This window comes from Coenobita brevimanus, chromosome 56, assembly GCF_032717465.1.
Source record: "Coenobita brevimanus isolate Jiangsu-jjx chromosome 56, ASM3271746v2, whole genome shotgun sequence".
NCBI lineage: Eukaryota > Metazoa > Arthropoda > Malacostraca > Decapoda > Coenobitidae > Coenobita > Coenobita brevimanus.
Genome location: NC_137009.1, coordinates 15,087,175 through 15,105,279, shown reverse-complemented (window position 1 = coordinate 15,105,279; position 18,105 = coordinate 15,087,175).

Sequence of the window (18,105 nt, the reverse complement as noted above, 5' to 3'; positions counted from 1 at the left end):
GCCAGGGACTTTAAGCATGACCAATCATCAAGTCTCTCACAATTCATCTTTCCCTTTGTAAAATGATAAAACACATTACACCAAATAAAACATATACAGCTTCTCACGTTGGGCGTTTTTCTGGCACGGAGGACATGTTGATTATCTGCAGCTAAATCAGCCATAATTGCTGATTCAAGGAAAGTGCATTTTAGCCGTATATAGTCAGAAGGATTGCATAGTAATATCGTAATAAGCACGTGGCTAAAGCACCAAAAATATTCTTATGAATAATTTTAAGTAGTATTCATTCGGGTAAGACATGAAAAATAGTTTTTTTGTGCCATACAATGTTGCATCACGTTTTTCGATATAACAAATAGTTTTTTATCTGATTCACAATACACTTTAAAATTACATAAAAATACTGGAATCACATCATCATCACTGAGTTTCATTTTTATTGACATTTTCTGTGGCTAAAATTTTCGGGAGAGGAAGGAAGGTAGGAAATGGTGTGCAGTCTCATCCAGTGAAAGCAGTTGCAGTGGTGGGCAGTGAAACATCCATGCTTCGCTGTGTTTACAGACCAGGCATCATCCAACACTTGTGTGTAACAACATTCAAAGACACACGTAGAAGGCTGGTCATTTGTCTACTCTGCATTTACCCCTGTATGTGGCAATAAAACATCAGGTTAGTGTTCTGTACTAAGCTCGGGCTCTAGGACTGAAAACATTAAAGTGTGCACAGCTTTTCCACTGCCAACTGCTGGATCTGTCAGTGGCAGCAGGAAGACATGCTCCTTCCACACCCTTTCTATTTCTGGATTATACTGTAACATTAACCTACTCATGGCCAAGAAAGCAGCCATAATCATTTTCACTTAGCTGCAGTTTGAAACAGAATAAAACCACATAGTTTGTATATCTAGCCGTCCCCAGTTGGCTCATGACACATATTAATACAGACTCAACAATAATGAAAATGTATTCAGAAAAAGTTTCCTTGAGTTGAGAAGATAATTTTACCTGTCCCCGCCCCGGAGGCGCGGTTTGTTTGTTTGTCTGTCCGTTAACAACTTTGCGCGAAAACTATAGCAGCGATCTTAACTAATATTACAGATATAATGGGCTGTGACCTTCTGATCACCATGTTAAATTCTGGGCCAAGTTGGGCCAAGGCCCAGACTGTAGGCCCCCAAAATTTAAAAAAAAAAAAAAAAAAAAAAAAAAAAACAGGGATAGGTAAAAATCGTGTTTTCACCATAACTCCTTTCAATTTCGTCATACCGACATGAGACCAAAACCTAGATGTACAACTTTCAAAAATACATCCTATAACATGGCTCATTACATCAGGGGGTGTCACCCCTCAGATAGTGGTAAGGGGATCAATGTCAAGTGGGTCGGACCTAAAATTTCAAATGGGAATAAAATCATAAATTTTCATCCGACTCACTAAAAATTTTATGTGAATTCTTGGACTAGATATCTTGTGTTTATACGTCGGCACTAAACTGACTGCCGGGGGAGGGTTAGCTTTGCCTTGGCACGGCTTCTTATTGTCCAGTCAACATCTGAAATGTTAAAATCATGAATGTGCTTGAGCAATGTTAGCCGGAGTTCATATTCATGAGAATGTATGCTGACGAAAAGACTACTGAACATCTCTTTCCAAAATTTAAGGTAATTCTGTAATAATAAACATCGTACAGGTACTGTACACTTACTTCAATAAATTGTTCACTTAAAAACTGCATTTCGTGTTTTCAAAAACACAGCAATTGTTTAGACTGTGACCTACCTGAAAACAAATTTGGCTTGTGCACTCAGTGCAGAAAAATAATTACTGTACCATAAACTTTTTCATGTTTCGTAATTATGAGTAACTGAATATTTCTGGAGATCATCTAGGATATGCAGAGATAAGTGCATGGAAAAAGATAACAATCTTAGAACAATTAATCCTTAGACAAAGAGGAGGCATCCAAATTAAATGTGGTCGTTTGAGGGCACCAAAAATAGCATTGTGAAAAGACTGATAATCGTCGGAGTTCATGGAGACAATTTGTGACTTTTGGTCGATGAGATGCTACTACCAGTTCCGATAAAATCATGTGGCAGTATCATGAATATGATGATGACAGTTCAGATTTCTCAAACGTCACGTCAATGGGTTTTATGGCTGTGTTATCGCCGATATTTACTGCCAAATTTTAATAATAAAAACCCCACATGATGAAGACAGAGTGGAATAACAAGAACTATGGTAGGACAAATCTAAACTTGCGGCCAGGGTGTGGCGCGACCCTCTGTACAGTGGTGATATGTTTCCCAAACCCGCGATGTGAAATGGCTGTTATATATGTAAAAGGAATCACAAATACGATAAACACATATGAATACAATGTTAACGTGTGTATTATAATATATGAAAGAACAGTAAACTTATTATCCATGAAATATTTATACGGCATTACAGGAACGTGGCATAAATATTTTACAGTGTGCTAAAAAAAAAAAAGTAGTCACTTTTATTGGCTTTTACCGTATTTCTGGGGTGGGTAATAATGTCACAATTGTGATTATGAGATAATGTGCAGGAATATAAGTAAAAATATGCCAATTTCTTAGTAAAAGAAAAAATAATACATTAAACCCTCGTGAGCGGCAACACTCACACAGACCCAGACTAACGCGAAAGCCTCCTAGTGTCACTTTACTGTGTCCTTACCTCCTGGGTGGTGTGAAAATAAAGTCAAATTTACAATATGTACAATATAATGTTAAAGAAAATAACCAAAATGTATCCTAAAACACCATAGATGAGAGAGAGAGAGAGAGAGAGAGAGAGAGAGAGAAGGGGGGGGGAAGAAGGCAGGCCAGAGGAGGTGTTGAGGGATGGAGGAAGGGAGGGAAGGAAGAAGGGAGAGAGTGATTGAATGAAAAATCATGACGCCGCACCAGCGAGGTCATCTGGCGACATATGCAAAACAATAAATATTTTTAAATATAATTAGATATAATAAAAAAAATAAAGAAATGAAAGTCACTCATAAAAGAAACAAAATTCCCCAGGGTGACGCACATCTCCCCCAGGAGAGAGAGAGGGTGGGGGGTGGCATCGCGCTGTGGAAAACGTGGCAACACTGTACAGAGCTTCGTGCCCCACCCTAGCCGCAAATTTAAATTTGTCCTACTATAACACGCCCGATTCTGGCTACGGCCCAAAGTGTCATCTCCCCACCCATCTACTCTTCCCCATGGACCTATTATAACCCCATGAACCCATTTTCTCACCAGGGACCAATTATCCTCCATTAACCTATCTCTCTCATGGGCAGATTTTTCCCCATGGACATTGATTCTCTCTTGTACTTACTTTTTCCAATGGACTAATTTTCCCTATGGTTACATTTTTCCCGTAGGTCTATTCTCTCCTAAACCTGCTTTATCCATGGACCTATTGTCCCATAGACCTTTATTACCCCATGGAACTATTTTTCCTTATCGGTCTACTTTTCCCATGGGCCCATTTCCTCTGGGGACCGATTTTCCTAGTTGCACCTGTTTACCCTTTTGTGCCTACTTTCGTCTTTGCTCTGTTTTTCCCCATGCACTGATTTTTCATCCAGTGACATGTTTACGTTATACCCATGTTCCCTATGAACCTCTTCTTCTCCCTTGAAATTACTGTTCCTTTGCAGACCAATTTTCTCCATGAACCTACTTTTCATTATGGGCATATTTTCTCCTAATGGGGAGGGACATGGCAAATCCCCTCATGCAGCCTACCTAATTTCCCTCAGTGACCTTTCCTCCACAGACACAATTTACCCACTGGACTTACCTTTTCATTTTGACCCATTATCCCCAAGGACGTATCCTTCAGTGGCCAATTATCCCACATGGACCTATTCCAACTGCAGATTTATTTCTTCCTTTGGCTTGTTCCCCATTGGACATAATATTATTTCCCCCCGTTCACCCAAATACCAACCCATCTATACATACCTACCCTGACTCTTTCTTTGTCCTCTAGGAAATGTGTGTGTGTGTGTGTGTATGTGTGTGTGTGTTGGTATAAATGGGTCATCCAATAATTTTGGGAATGGACCGAGTGCCTCGAGAAAAGACTAGGCAACGTCACATCTTCACTCGGGAATAGATGAAGCAATTCGGCTAATCAGACCGAAAAATCATAAAAATTCATCAAATTAAATCAACCTATACCTAGCCAACTTAGGCCTAACCCAGCGTTAACCTACCATAATACTGTAGTTTGGGAGGATGAAGGTGCAACGTTGCCAAGTCTATTCTCGAGGCACTCAATCCGCCACTGCCAGTATGATTCGATGACCAATTATACCCAGTGAAAAAAAAAAAAATGCCACCAAGATGCCATACATTCACCCACTACCCACCCTACCACCCCATCCACTAGGCCACCCACCTAAGAAATCCACTCACCAACCCACCCTAACCACCAAACCAATTTACCAGCCTACCCACTTCACCCACCTTGCCTGTCTGTTCACTCACCCACCCACCAACCCACCCCATCCGTCAGCGTAAATTTTTTTTTTCCATTTAACGTTTGAACTTAGATTACCAGAAGAATGATTTGCAAGTTTATACACACAATTTATATAGAAAGATAGATAGACAGATAGGTAGGCAGATAGGTTGATAGATAAAATAAGAGAGAGAGAGAGAGAATTGCTTTCAAAGTACTGACGTAACCATCAATAGCATTCCTGAGAGAAATATTTCTAAACCTAAGTCAGATTAGGCTTACAGCACTTAAGAATTAATGTACTGAAGAACGTGAATCTCCATCAGGATTTAATATCACTGAATTAGCAAAGATTTTACAAGAATATCTTCTACATAATAACAGTGCACCCCCCCCCCTTTTTTTACGTGTCCTACTCGGGGCAAAGGCTTCAGGGCCTATTTCTCGGGAGTAATGACCTATCCCAAGGCCCAGTAGTCCTCCTACACTTCCATATGTCACCACTTCGGCGCTAACGCCCACCGTCCATACTGAATACATGCTAAGGCTGTCTCATAGAGGACTGGTGTATTGGTATTAGCGGGGGTATTTTTACATGTCGGCGGGTCATCTGGTAGATCAGGAAAGTCTGCTTTTGGGGGGAAATTCAAATCCTTAAACTGTTTCCTGCCCCGGCCGGGATTCGATCCTGGGTCCATTAGGACTGCAGGCCGCCTCTCTACCTATTCAACCACAAATGCTCAGGCATGCACACAAAAATTTGGCAAGCCCTTCGTAAATGGACCACAGAACACAAAGTTAGCATTGGTAACTGTTACACCACTGAATCTCTGGTATGGTTAAATAAAAAGTAATGTTTTCCTCAGTGACAGGGACCTTCATTTATAGATAAAAGGCCTATGTTATAAACAGATGAGGAAGGTTTTGAGCAGAGCATATAAGCTCACCGTGGAAATAAATAAATAAATAAAAAATCCAGCCAGGATGGCAAACATCATCGTCAGACTCATTGACTTAACCAGTATATGTCATATGCTATTTGTAAATTGAAAATGGAAAAGAAATATTAAAATACGACATCATATTTGATCAATAGTTCTTGGTCACTTTTACTTAGCTTTTGATACCGCTATTGTTGGATTTGACGTGATGGCAGACAATTTTTGCAAAATATGTTTTGATAGCCCTCTTCACTCGTCTAACAGCCACTTCTGATTCTCCAGTTTTTTTGCAGTTTCATAATTGTTCAGCCCTTCATGCACTAAACCCATCACAACTCTCTTTCCCTGCACCAGGAACTTATCTGGCGCATATATAATAGCAGGGAGATGGGGGAGATAAAAGCTGGCAAAAACATATTGCCGATCACAATGTGATATAAAAATCATCGAGTGCTAGAATTCCTCCGTCAATTATTTCCTTTCACACCACAAGTAGGAATGGGTATGTGGGTTAAAAGTATGTGCTGCAACACTCATCTTTTATGAAACTCTGCTTTAGTATCAAAGTGGCTGATATTAACTGTAAGTCACTCACTGTTTCGCAGTCTAATACTGTGGCACTTGTTTTCCCCTTAGTCTGCCTTGTTTTAGTCATCTTTCATCCACACCTTCTAAGACAACTGTTAGGCCTTCGGATGGATGAGAGTGTTATGACTGCTCCGGCTCGTGAAGGTTTCAACAACTGTGAAAGTACAAGAAATACTGGAAGATCAAAGGCAGCCGTAAAAAAGTGAAGACGGCCGTCAAAGGATTTTTTGCAAAATTGTATGGAACACAGCAGATCCGATAACAGCAGCCCTAAAGGCTAAGTGTGGAAAAATCAAGTACTAATGGTCATATGAAACAAGCCATATATACTTCTGTTTCATTCTCCTAAAAATTTCATTTTGCATGTATCGGCGCAATAGGCAGGTGGCGTCGTGCCCCCTGGGTAGAGCAGCTGCGATGTTCACTGGGGAGCCAAATCTCCCCATATTTCCACACATCTCGTCGTGGAAAGGACCCTGGCCCCACCTTGATGAGGCGATGTCTGCTACATGGGGGCACCGGATCCCTACACGGTGTATGTAGTGTATTGTGTCTTAAGGACGGCACCACAGCAATTGCTTACCTGTGGTCGACGGGCCTGCTTCGCTAGACTGACTGGGGTTAAGCAACAACTAGCACAACAACCATACTAACTTGGCGATTTTTCTTGCAGTAGGTGTATTTGCACTAAAGTCCCAAGCATTCACAAGGAAGGCTTTGTGTGCTCGTCCGTGAATGTCGTACCGGAATCTGGCTCTTACGTAAAAAGTGAGGCGAGGCAAGCAGGCAACTGTAAAGCTAGGTTAAACCCTTGCGGGAAAGTAAACTCAAACTTTATGACACATTACTTTTCCAAATATAGCTTCTGGTTATGATGCCCTATTTTTATATATTTGTCAGATAGAATTGGAATGATGGTCGGTACCTTGACTGCACCATGGAAAGACATTCAGAGGACGAAGTTCAACCAGTGATAAATAAATGTTATGATCATTTGCCGTGTGTGTAATCATGGGCTCTGTGTAGTCCAAGAAGTCTGACAATGAAATTAAAGTTCGTTCACGTGTTCCACCTCACACTCTACTAACTACTTGCCACTATGAACCCAGACAAGATATAATCGTAAGCCGAAATCATAATTAGCAACTATGGATCGTAGATGTTCATGTAATTGACAACAGTCACATTATTTCTATTATAATAGCATTTGTAATCGATTAAATACGGAAAGTTTTTTTTTTTTTATGTGAGGATGAAGGAACCAAAGACCAAGAGTCCGCAATAACAGTTCCCTCCAAGAGAAAGCAATATTGCTTTTACGATTATACTGTCATTTTTCAAGCAAATAATTTACATTTTAAATATTTCTGTATATTTATTCTCGAACCTACATTTCATTTTCATAAAATGTATCTGTGTCTGCATTCATTATTATTAGGTTAACCAGTTAATCAACCATTCTTTTCTATTGTACACCTTAGTATTTTCGGTATCTTGATGCCAGATAATTTTTCTGTGCAATGGAAGACATCAGGATAATTAGAAGAGCACAAGAGTGAGTTGTTTTGTTCTTGTCATTGAAAGAAGGAATAAAAATTAACCTACAATGTGCTAAAACCATTAACCCCACAACACCCATTTTCACAGAGTGTACTCGTATAGCCTTACCCTACAACCCACCACAGCTTCATCTCATCCTATCGGCATATTTGTTCCCACACCCGTTTCTTTACCACCCTGAACCTATCATTCTTGGAGGATAGTTTAGCAATCCTTCATTGCACTCAGACCACTAAGCCTGCAACACCCATTTTCCAAGGATATAGTTCTTCAGCTCACCAGTAGCCCAGCCCATATCAACTATTTTTTGGCTCAGCATGTCCATTCCTTTATCTCAACTTTGGTGGTTTCATGGCACAACGCATGTCTTGTGGTTGACAAATGTGCTAGTCTAGTAAATTTTATCCATGTTCTTTTTTACCATTTATTGATAATTTAAAAGAAATCGCGTATATCTCTTCAGTGTACAACTGGAGACTTACTGCAGTATTCCAATACGATACCAATAACGCCATCATTGAGTAATCAGCGTAAACAGTTCATGAGATAATGGGCTTGTGAAATATTCCAGTGATAATTTTTTTATTGATTAAACATTTAAAGGTTCTTAGTGATGTTTATTGATTGGAGAGTTAATTAATCTTGCGAATGTACCTAAAATTTTATACAGGTGTAGTTCACAAAGAGAGAGAGAGAGAGAGAGAGAGAGAGAGAGAGTAGAGTTGTTGATCTTGACCTTCTACCGAGTGTTCTCAAAATCAAGTTACTTCTTCCTTGCCTGACCCTCAACACTTCCAGCAATTTTAGCCCAAATTGGATGAAAGCTTTTGGTCAACCTCGCCCTGTGACCTTGATCTTTAACCTATTGTTCCCTCCGTTGAATTCTTTCATCTTTGGTTCACCCACAATATTTCCACCAGTTTGGGTCAGATTGTATTAAAACATTTAATAATAGGATTCAACACTTACCTTGTCTTGTGACCTCGACTTTTTGTTGCATGTTCTCAAAATTAAAAGTTTATTTATTTATTTATTTTACCTTACTTACTCCTTTCACCAAGTTTGTTCAAAGTTCAATTAAAATCTGATTAAGTTGACTCAGACCAAGTAAATAATATATAAATAAATATAATAAAAAGACCCCCGACCCATGCATCAGATATGGTCCAGTTCAGATCAAGCTGTTTTAGATATTTTATTCATACAATGACACATTTTCTGTTCTACATTTGACTCTCTCTCTCTCTCTCTCTCTCTCTCTCTCTCTCTCTCTATATGTGTATGTATGTCTGTATGTATGTATATATACATTGTTTCTCCCACCCTGTCATAGTAACTGAAGAGATTTGTTACGCATGATTTTCCTTTTCTACACCAAAATTGCCCTTTTCATAACATTTCAAACTTTTCCAAGTGTTCTACCCATCTCTGATTAACTTTTCTATTATTTTGCTTACAACACTAGAATGTGAAACTGGTCTGTAGTTCAATGGGCATTGTCTATAGGCTTTTCTTAACAGAGGGACTATGTTAGCCTTGTTTCCATATTTCTGGTAACTTGCCTTGATTTAGTGATTTTTTAAAAATAATAATTGCATGGACTCGCTAAACTCTTCTGCACATTCTCTTAACACCCTGTTGGATATTTCATCCTGTCCATTTGCATTCTGTTTATCTATTTTTTTTTTTCCATTTTTCTTTTTCCAAGATAAATGTTACCCAGTTCGTGTGGTGTTGCTTGTATAATTTCATCCATTTCAAATGGCTGTTCTATAGTGAATACTGACTGAAAGCTATTATTTAGAACTTCACAAATTTCTTCCTTCTTAACATAGTTCATACCGTTGTCAGTTATGCATTGTATCTAATATTTGACCTTACTTTTGCTTTTTATATAGCTGTAAAATAGTTTTGGTTGGTCCTTGTATCTCAAATGTCTTTCAGAAATCATTTGAGCTTCCCTTCTGTTGCTGGTGTAATCATCTCGTGCCTGTTTACATCTCTCGTATGCTTGTTCACTGATTTATCTTCTGTATCAGTTCTATAGTAGGTCTCTTTTTTTTCTTTGTTTTTTACGCACTGATTATTAAACCATTCGTTTAACCTTTTCATTTTCTCCTTCTGGTGAGGAATGTGCTTTAATACTCCTGCTTTATAAATTTTACAAAATTTTAAGGTATTGAGTCTACATCTGGTTCCGCCAGTTCTGATTCCCAGTCAGCTTCTTTAAAATATTTTCGTAGTTCTTCATATTTTCCTCTTTTATAATTCAATACCCTCGTATAATCTTCCACTTAATGAATTATGTCACATGCTACAATAAAATTATGTTCTAGTAATACATGATCACTCTTTCAGGACTATTAATTAGGTTTCCAGTATCATCCTTTGCCTTGTGAATACCAAAAACAATATTAAGGATGGCTCATCTGGTCCTCTCTTCCTGGTACTGGATGTTACATGCTGATATAGAACAAAATCTTGAGTTAATACTACAAGCTTATATTCTCTTTGGTTTTCAGTACCCTTTTTTCCATACTTTCCCAGTTTACAATGCTATTAAAATCTCCATTTAATATAAGCCTTTTATAATATAATCCACTATATTTTGCAATAATGTTCTGATACTTTTCAATGTATTCTCTGCCAACTTTCTGTATTTGTCCATCGGCCAGGTCCTTGTTTGAGGGGGCATATATGCAGCTGTTATATTAATGTCTCCTTTAGTTTTTATTTCTACTGCTATTAATTCTACTGCTTTGGTAAATTTACGTAACTTTTTTGTTAACAGTTCTTTACTTGCTAGTATCATTACTCCTTCCCCTTGCATGATTTATCTATCTTTCCCCCATATATTATAATTATCTTTATTTAATGTATCATTTTTTATCAGAATTGAACTTCGTTCCCATAAGACAAATTACAAGAGCTTTTTCGTCTTGTATTCCATCTTTTAACTCCATTAATTTGGAAACTACACCATCTACATTTGGATATAATATTTTCATTTTACTATTATTATACTTCCTCTCTTTTTGGCTTACTATTTTGTCATTGAATTAGCTCTTCCAATTACATACCACTTCCTCACTTGTAGCCCTACTACCATGAAGAAAAAAATGTTGTTCATCTTCAGTCCTCTCATTAGTTTTCCTTTATGTATTTCCAAGTTTTTCTTTTAATATTTCCGTATCTTCGTTTACGCATCTCCTTATCCATGTGTTCTTAATTTCTTCCTCTTCTTGTAGTTTTTTTTTTTTTTTTTTTGGCATTTCTCACTACACCATCTAATATAATTGAGCTTGGGAATGTTACTTTTATTGGTCTGTGTTAACCTTATTCATATTTTCCGACTCTGTGAAATTCTTCAGCATATTCTTCTGACGTTCGTTTTATTACTTTATTGAAAATTTTCACGATAATACTCATTTCAGTTTAGTCTCTGACGATTTTATTTTCTTCCTCTTTGTTGCCTATTTCTGTTATCGATTTTCTCATGTCAATTGTCGCCCTTAGTGATTTTGGATTGTTCAGTATTACTTCCTTTACTTCCTGCCTGATGTTTACATTGTCAAACCCTGTTGGATAAGTGCTTTGTCTGCCCTTTATTTCATCCTTTTGGATCTGACCATAAGTTGTTTTCGCCTCATCCCTTACTGTGCAAACTGTGTCAACAGATTCTTCAAACACTTTGTTCTTTTCTGTTGTTGTTTGCTTGATTTAATACTTCTTCATCCATTTCCTATTTGCTTAACATTTGCCTGTGATTTATGACTTCAGTATTCATTTTTCTCTTTTCGTGTTCAAGTCACACACTTCTGCTGACATTTCACTTATTTCAACATTTTTTTTTTTACCTCTATTGTAAGAATGTGAGTGCATTCAAGTACTTGGGTAGTGTGATGAGTAAGGATGGAACTTTGGGGGATGAAGTACGTGAAAGGGTACAGCAGGGAAGAAAGGTTGTTGGTACACTGAAAGCAGTGATGAGGAATAGGGAGGTGAGTATGGAAGTAAAGAAGTCACTGCATGATGGTATTGTGATCCCTACCCTGACGTATGGAAGCGAGGCGTGGACATTGCAAGAGGGGAACAAGTCAAGAGTGAGAGCAGTGGAAATGAGTTACTTGAGAGGAGCATGTGGAGTGACGTGGAGGGACAGGTTGACGAATGAAGAAGTGAAGGAACGTTGTGGGGTAGATGTGGATGTAGTTGAAAAGATTAGGAGAAATACACTGAGGTGGTTTGGACATGTGGAGAGAATGGAGAATGAAAGACTGACTAAGAGGGTGTATGCAGGTGAGGTGGAGGGAAGGAGAGGGAGGGGTAGACCGAGGATGAGGTGGAGGGATGGAGTTGAGAGGTATATGAGGGAGGGGGGGGTGAGTTGGGGGGAGGGGAGTCAAATGGTGGGTGACAGAGAGACTTGGAGGCGTTTTGTCTGCGGCCACCCTTTGCGGGATTAGGGCGTCGGGCTATAGATAGATAGATAGATAGTAAGTTCTTCATTCGTTTTTTTTTTTATCCTCCGTTTTCTCCCTTCTCATATTGCATTTCCCTTTTAATCTCTAAGAACTCTTCCTCTAACATTCTGACTCTTTCTGCTAACATTTTAAATTCTTTTAAATCTTTCTTAGTTTGTCTGAGAATACCAGTGTTTCAGAATCTTTTGCTCATTTGAGTTATTTGTTGCATTAACACTTTTCAGCCAGCTGCTTGTTGCCACTGTCACTGGTTGCTTGTTTGCCACTTATTTGATTACTTTTTCCGATTGCTTTATTCTACATAAGAAACACACTAATCACAGTGTTTGTTTTGTTTCATTCACTCACTTGCAATAGGGACATGAGCTGGACCAATACTGCAAATGGTACACTCAGCAAGACGTTGGTTTTCCGATTGCTGTCTCAAGAGCTCCAGCCGATGTGTTCGTCCCGTTTGACTGCTCAGCCGTGTGTGTGTGTGTGTGTGTGTGTGTGTGTGTGATTTTAAACAAACTTAGAGGAATTATTGGTGGTAAATCTTGAGCTTTGCAGTCTGTTTTTCAGAATAACAGATTAAAAGTTGAGGTCACAGGGCAAAGTCACCCTAAACAGTTCTTATCCGATTAAAACCACATTTGTTGGAATTGCTGAAGGTAAGGCAACGATGAAGGAAATTTACTTTTACATCAGTTTGTCTAAGGATAAGGTTAGAAGGTGGGAGAAACAATGTATATATACATACTGTACATACAGACATACATACAGAGAGAGAGAGAGAGAGAGAGAGAGAGAGAGAGAGATATTATGAGCCTCTGTGGTACAGTGGTAGAGTGAGCGTTTCGTACACGGGTGGGCCAGGGTTCGCGCCCCGCCAGGGTAACAAACTTTGGTAGTGTTCACCCGGCCACGTACTGCATTGGCGGACACAAGGGGTGCTGTGGTTGAGCCAGTGTCGCTTACTGTAAAGTATGCTTGCACCCAGTCGGCTTGCGCGGGCCAATTACACTTGGTTCACAGACTACACACACAACCAAAGCCACTCCAACACTACAATTACACTTACAACCACTTCACAACCTACATACAATCTCTACCAGACAGCCTAAGCCACTTGGTAGAGATACATTGGCTGTATTGTCCCGACTTCGGTCGGGATAGGCCGGTCCTGCAGTGGATACTCAAACGGCTGCTGCTGATATATATATATATATATATATATATATTGCTGAATGATCTTGATTTATTTTACATAGCCTTAACATTCGTCACGAAAGCCTCTAGGATTCACCGCTTAACCATTCCAAATAGTAAAATACATTTCGCATTAGATTTGCCAGAGAAAAATACTGGATACAAAACTGTGTCGCAGGAACCACAACAGTTAATAAAATGAGTTTTCTGTTCGTGGGTTTGGTTGAAGGTTTGGAATTTGGACAAGGCCAAAGTTAACACGCAATGGTTCATAAGCAATAGATGGATGAAGGGTATCCTATCATTTCAGCATTTACAAATACATAAGGGGGCATCTTACATTTTGAATGACCTGGAGTATGGTACTCATCCTTAGGTCGTATGCAGTTTAAAGGGAATATTGTAGGATCGGTCATAATTTTAAAGTAAACGTTGCAAAAAAATATATATATATTTCAATGCTTCTTTCTTCTAAAAATTTCCAAATTATTCAGCTACTGTAAATAGGGATTTTTTTTTTTTTTATCTAGCACAGTTAGAGAATACTGAAAGCAAATCGTTGTTTTTATCTTATCATTACAATAGCTGATAAATGTAATTTTCTCTTCTTTTCAGAGTACAAAACTTTGTTCGTCATGTGGTCCCAGTTTTACGTGATGGTCACAATAGTGACTCTCCTTTTTAATGTCACCTGGGCACTTGGGTTGACAGCATCTCTTTCTGCTTACTTGGCTGAAGGTGTGGACAGTCCTCAAGATAAACAAGACAATGAAGCACAGTTAATGATGAACCTCCTAGCTGAACAATACACACCCAAATGCCTCAGGGTGCTCATGCTATCTGATCAGTCAAACATTCCATTATTCACCACATCCAGTATAGGAAATAATAATTATAAATCAAGCTTTAACCATTTACTGAAGCACACGCACAATGTTGAAAAGTCTGTGGAGGTAACTAGAATAACTAATTCTAAAGCATATCCGCATATTATAATCAATGCAAATTTCCAGAAACAATCCTGGAACACCTTGCAATACATACTGGAGAATCCAGTTCGAGTGACACCATTCTCGTGCGTGACCTACTTGTTGACACGAGTTCTAGACAACTACCTTCTGCCTTTACTCACAGATCCATTCTCTAGCAAGAAGCTCACACGATACTTTCTGGTCCATGCCCAAAACGCCACCGATGCAGAACATTTTCTCTTAGACGAACGCCTGGGGAGAGAGGAGAACGTGGCAGCCCTCAAACAGCAGATGTCTCAAAACAAAACCTACTGGCGTATATTAATCCGACAGCTCTTGCATCCTTCAGGCTCCCCGCAAGTCCTCAGTGTGAAGTGGTCCACAGACACAGGCTTGGCAGTTACCAATAATGTATTCCCAGAGCAGATGGCCAACTTCTACGGCACCAAACTAACGGGCTCAACGATGAAATTTATACCATTTGTTGATTATGAAACACTTGAAGGTACCAGGGTGGTGATACCAAAACCATCAGTTGACATTTACCTTCTCGACCTCATGTCCCAGAAGCTGAACTTCACTTATGAAATTGTTAATCCAGAGGATGACAACTGGGGCTATCTCTTAGAAAATGTGAGTACTGGTATACTCGTGAGCCTTAGAGTCAGTTCACCCTCTTCCTCAACCCCTGACTGGGAGGAATAATGCCAGTTTCTCATCAAACGAATACCTTGTTGCTCATAGTTCGAAACTGTATTTGATTGTACATGTAACAGTGAAGCTTCAGCATTGAATAACAGGCCTTCATTCAGGACGAAATCCTTGATACAACTTTCCCTCAGCAAGTAGCTGAGGCAGAGAGAGAAATGGTGACTGACAAGTTCATAGTCAGGAAACTAACCTAATACTAGTCGGTCTAATTATACAAAAGTTGACTTCTCCAGGTCGACTAAAAGTTTTTTTTAACCTAAAAAAAAAAACTGTTTAGGTACAAAAACCAAACATACACACAAAAAATACCATACTTCCCAATTTCAGTGGCCCACGGGCGAAGAATCCCCTCACCCGTGTGGCTGTGGCGTCACACAGGAATAATCCCCAGTCGCCTGTGAGGGAGCTATGGTGGTACATCCAATGGTTCGTCCCTTATATGGGCCGAGGCTTTGCAGATTTGTTTGTATTATTACTAATTCACTTTATTATACTCATTTAGTGTTCAGCTTATAATTCTATGTAATTATTACATACACTGTTGTTTACACTCACAATATAGCAATGATATACTCCTGCTGTCACATATGGACGCTCTCTTCACTTAATCTTTTTCTGTTTTCATGTTTTTTTATTTTCAATGGCATTATGCAGACCATTACTAAATACACCTGGAAGCACTGATCTCCCCCCTCCCCCTTAGTAGCCACAGCTGTGGCTAGTGACGATTGGGTGATCGAACACCCCACACCCTCCGCCCCTTCCCCAGCCCCAGTGTAAACGTTGTTAGAAAGATGTGGAACGGCCAGAGCTAGTGATATTACAATGTGTCACTATTGTTTTTATAGACAGTCCGAACCAATAGGGTTAAGTATATAGAGGCATGTAAAGCGTAATACTCTATTATCCACAAGATAATTGTAAGGATATGAAAAAGCACGAAAGTGAAAGAAGACCTATAATTTATTATGTGTTGTTGTCTATATACTTGCATCATACATTATAATGTTTCAGATAAGTTTAGTATAGTCAGTAACATCTGTTGTGAGATATTTTGTCCTTTCATATCCATTCTCACTCCTACCTCCACCACCCTTCTCTCTGGGTTCCTGTCAGCACCACACGCTCCTCTTACACTCTCGTCCCTCACTCCCACCCTTTGTTAACCAACATAATGATGAAATGATCCGTCAGGTACTGATCATATTAATATTATCATACACCTCTGTATTAAGCACCAGCAAATCAATAACACACAATACTTCGGTATACCTGCCAACTATTTCATCCTGTTGTAAACTGTTACATGACGAACTCACTGCAAGTTGGACCTTGTGTTAACACAGGTTGCGTATGGTTTGGGACGTCCATTAAATCATTAGGTCGTAATTTAGACACGTAAGGTTTATGTTCCTGTCATTTTTAGATAAACCAAATGAATCAAGGATCTGCTCTGATGAACCAAACTCTCTGCTTTAACGAAAATGTGTTGACCTCTTGTCGCAACAGTGGTGCAATGTCATTATGTATATGACTGAGTGGAGGGTCAGTCGTATACGTAATAACAACAGGTCCAAATATTTTCGTTTAAGCTGAGAGTTTGTGGTTTGCCAGAGCTAATTCCTGATTCCTTTAGTTCATCCAATAATGACAGGAACATAAACATTACGTGCCTATAATGTAAGGGTTAAATTGCCAAATTAATATGAATTAATGGACGTCCAAAACCACACATAACCTGTGTTAATGATAAACAACAGCATGTCCTTGTGATTCAAGGTATAACTTGCTGTTAGAATGTCACCTAACACTTTACAACAGGATGAAATAGTTGGCAGGTATAAGGAAGTACTGTATGTTAATGATTTGTTGATGCTTAATACAGTGGTGTATGATAATCTTTACGTGATCAATACCTGACGGATTATTTCATCATTATCATCATTTATGTTGGTTAACAAAGGGTGAGAGATGGGAAAGAGAGTGTAGGAGAGGCGTGTGGTGGAGACAGGAACCCAGAGAGAAGGGTAGTGGAGGTGGGAATGAGAATGGATGTGAGACATCATACCTTTCAACAGATGTTGTTTAGGCTACAACTCCATATTTATTTGTAACATCATAATGTAGGACATAATTATATAGACATTAATACATATTACACTCCAAATCTTCTTTCACTTTCATACGTTTCTCATTTCAATAGTTATATTGTGGATAATAGCACAATATGACTCATTAAATGCCTTTATATATTTACACTTACTGGTTGTGACTGTCTATAATAGCAATACCAAAGCACTGTAACATCACCAGCTTTGGTCGTTCCACATCTATCCAACAATGTTTACGCTGGGGTTGGGATAGGGGCGGTGGGTGTGGGGTGTTCGAACGCCGGGTTGTCACTGGCCACAACTCTGGTAACTAGGAGGGGAGAAATTTGTGCTTCCAGGTGTACATTATTTACAATGTCTCACCACCTTCTAGAACTGTTGAAGTGTTTAGTACCGCTCAAAACATGGAATGAAACAGCAACACTCTACTGAACACATTTATATCTTGCGTCTTTCCTCACTTTTGTTCGGAGCACAGACACATTGCACACCTACATAACTGCTATATGTATGTAACTTGTCTCAAAATACCAAATATATAGGAATTTACATGTAAAAAAGGGTAAAATTAAGAAAAGAAAATAGTTCTCTCTATTGTTCAACCAGTATAGGCTCATTTTCAGCTCCTTTTGCACAAGGTTTTGCCTTTCCGACCTTCCAGATATGCTCAGCAGCAGCCTCATTCGCTTTTGATTGTTTTTGCTTCTTTCTCACACCAATAATCAGGAAGAAACAAAATATCCTCAAAATACCGGGCAAAAACACGAGCTTTGTTGTTGCATGGAGGCACGAAATGTTTTCAATAAACTCTTCTCAGCAGACAAAGTGGTAGAGGAAATGAAAGCATTCTTTCAAGGGCAGTCTACAACACAACATACACATCCTACACATGCCAGGTGATTCTTTGTTTACCTAGCAGCTGATGTGCAGGGGTTTAAATGGCCTTTAACCCTATTCGGTGCAACCCTTGGCGATTTCCCACACTTACGACCCTAGTATCGTGAAAAGAATCTTGAGTAATATTATTGGTTTGACGAAGTAAAAGGAACGC